The sequence below is a fragment of the Penaeus monodon genome, unplaced genomic scaffold (assembly GCF_015228065.2).
Source record: "Penaeus monodon isolate SGIC_2016 unplaced genomic scaffold, NSTDA_Pmon_1 PmonScaffold_22065, whole genome shotgun sequence".
Lineage (NCBI taxonomy): Eukaryota > Metazoa > Arthropoda > Malacostraca > Decapoda > Penaeidae > Penaeus > Penaeus monodon.
In genome coordinates, this window is record NW_023651995.1 from 2501 (window position 1) to 5433 (window position 2933).

At 31.6% G+C, this 2933-nt stretch overlaps 1 protein-coding gene across 1 annotated transcript in view; it reads left to right on the plus strand.

The window, feature by feature from the left end:
• LOC119570116 (diphosphomevalonate decarboxylase-like) overlaps positions 1-126 on the plus strand; it is a 2202-nt gene extending 2076 nt beyond the window's left edge. The window contains exon 4 of the mRNA XM_037917990.1: positions 10-126. The gene's annotated coding sequence lies outside the window, so the exon portion shown is untranslated. The remainder of the gene's footprint in view (positions 1-9) is intronic.
• Positions 127-2933: the final 2807 nt, after the last annotated feature.

Sequence of the window (2933 nt, forward strand, 5' to 3'; positions counted from 1 at the left end):
TTCTTCCAGATATTTCTGTAGCCATGACTGGTACCTTCTACCACTGTGCCTGCCTGGAGTTGGCCTTTTATCAGAATGGTCATCTTTAATTATTCACATATTAAAGTGATTTGTAGACAAACATGTCATGTGGTGATTCTCAGGAAATCCTACCTATGATATCATATTATAATGTGTGTAACAAAACTAGCTGGTTATACAACTTATATATGATGAGAACAAATGAACCATCATAAATCTCAAAGAACCAGGTGCCAGTTACTATGTGATAGTTTCCAAGTGGAAACCAAATCTTATTAGATATTTCTAAGATTCACATAAACTTGTGTGAATTACCATAGTCAGTTATTATTGCAAACAAAATAACTCTGCATTTACATCACATATTGCTCACAAAGTTATATGTTACCAGTGACTATGTAAAACAATTTACGTAATTGAGAAGCAGGATTTTCATGTTGCAAAACCTACTCAGAGAATGGTTGCCTGCACTTTCAGTTTCTTGGTACTCTATGGATTCAAATATGTTTGTGATTACTAGTACAATATTACAAGAATAATGATCTAATAACAAATGAAGAACTCAGGGGAGCGTGAAGTGGTTATCATTATCTTGTGAATTCATCTAGAGAACCATTATGGTAATTAGGTGAATTGAGCTGCTGTTTCACTTTTTATAACCTATTTCTTCAATGTTAGGATTCCAGATAGAACAAAGTTATCTAGAGTGATTTCTTTCTTGTGCTAGGCATTTCTTAGTGACAAATGAGCAACAGTGTTTCTTTTCTCACTTTGAAAATTATATTCCAGGATATGATTGAATATTAGACTAGATATTTGTTTACATTTTAGCTGAGAATATTTAGACACAGCTTGCATCATAAGCTAGCAAGTAAGATTAAATGATATATTCATTTCTTGAGTTAGCAGCTGATTAAGATTTCGACTATAAAAATCAATGTATTTTTACAGATGTGTTAGATTTTCTACAGTAACAAAGGTTGCTTAATTGCTGTATATACTAGTTACATATTTACTTTGAGGTTTTTATTAGAAAGTGAAGGACAATGTTTTATAATGATAAAATGTTTTATCTCTTGAATATTGATTGTATGTTATGCTTTAAGGTAATTGCTAAATCTAATGGTTTTGACTCTGAATCCGGAATTAATAGATTGTTAAAAATATTATGTTGTTTAAGCAACCAAGTTTGAATGTAATAGTTTGCATAAATCTTACTAACTGGCCCACATGCACTGTCCAAACTGGGATTTTTTTTTTTTTTTTTTCCTCATGGTGTGTGTTGTATTCAAATTAAGTGGATTCTTGCTGTGATATGTATGAGAACACACTCATAAGTTAACAGTAACCTTCAGGGGTTCAGCAAAGACTAACAAACCTCCATCACATAAATTCTAGTTTCTCATTAGGGTGTCTGCCCTGTGGTTTCGTGAGCTAAGGATCCAAGTTAGGATTTGTTTATCGTGAGTTTTGGAGCCTATCTGGTGCTGTGAGTTTATTGTTATTGCAAGGGAGGTGTTCAGCTTATTTTATGTTTTATTTATTTGAGCATAAATTGTTAGGGATGTCTACAAGCTCTGTCTTACCAGCAAGGGCAGAGGGCATTTTCAGGCCAGTGGCAGATGCGAGGGTGTATTAGTAAGATTTGCAATGATTTACACCATAATTAAATAGTCTTCCACGTTAATTGTAACCAAGAATTGGTAATCCTTCATCCTTGTTAGTTTTGGGAATTAGAACGATTATTGGAAGAGATTGTGAAAATATGTAAAATCTCACACACACAGACACACACACAGACACACGCACACACACGCACACGCACACACACACGCACACACACACACACATATACATACATACATACATATATATGCACAGACATGCTTACATAAACACACGCAAACACATGGCCACACACATGTGCACACACATTTACACACAATATATATATATATGTGTATATATATATATATATAATATATATATATATATATATATATATATATATATATATATATATATTATATATATATATATATATATATATATATATATATATATATATATATATATACTATATACATACATACATATACATATATACATTATACATATATACATATAAATACATATATATATATATATATATATGTATTTATATGTATATCATGTATGTATGTATATATGTATATATATGTAAATGTATATATGTATATGTATTATATATGTATATATATATATAATATATACATATATATATATATATATATATTATATATATATATATTATATATATATATATATATATTATACACATATATATATATATTGTGTGTAAATGTGTGTGCACATGTGTGTGGCCATGTGTTTGCGTGTGTTTATGTAGCATGTCTGTGCATATATATGTATGTATGTATGTATATGTGTGTGTGTGTGTGCGTGTGTGTGTGCGTGTGCGTGTGTGTGCGTGTGTCTGTGTGTGTGTCTGTGTGTGTGAGATTTTACATATTTTCACAATCTCTTCCAATAATCGTTCTAATTCCCAAAACTAACAAGGATGAAGGATTACCAATTCTTGGTTACAATTAACGTGGAAGACTATTTAATTATGGTGTAAATCATTGCAAATCTTACTAATACACCCTCGCATCTGCCACTGGCCTGAAAATGCCCTCTGCCCTTGCTGGTAAGACAGAGCTTGTAGACATCCCTAACAATTTATGCTCAAATAAATAAAACATAAAATAAGCTGAACACCTCCCTTGCAATAACAATAACTCACAGCACCAGATAGGCTCCAACTCACGATAAACAAATCCTAACTTGGATCCTTAGCTCACGAAACCACAGGGCAGACACCTAATGAAAACTAAATTATGTATGGAAGTTTCGAACCCCCGAGGAAACTA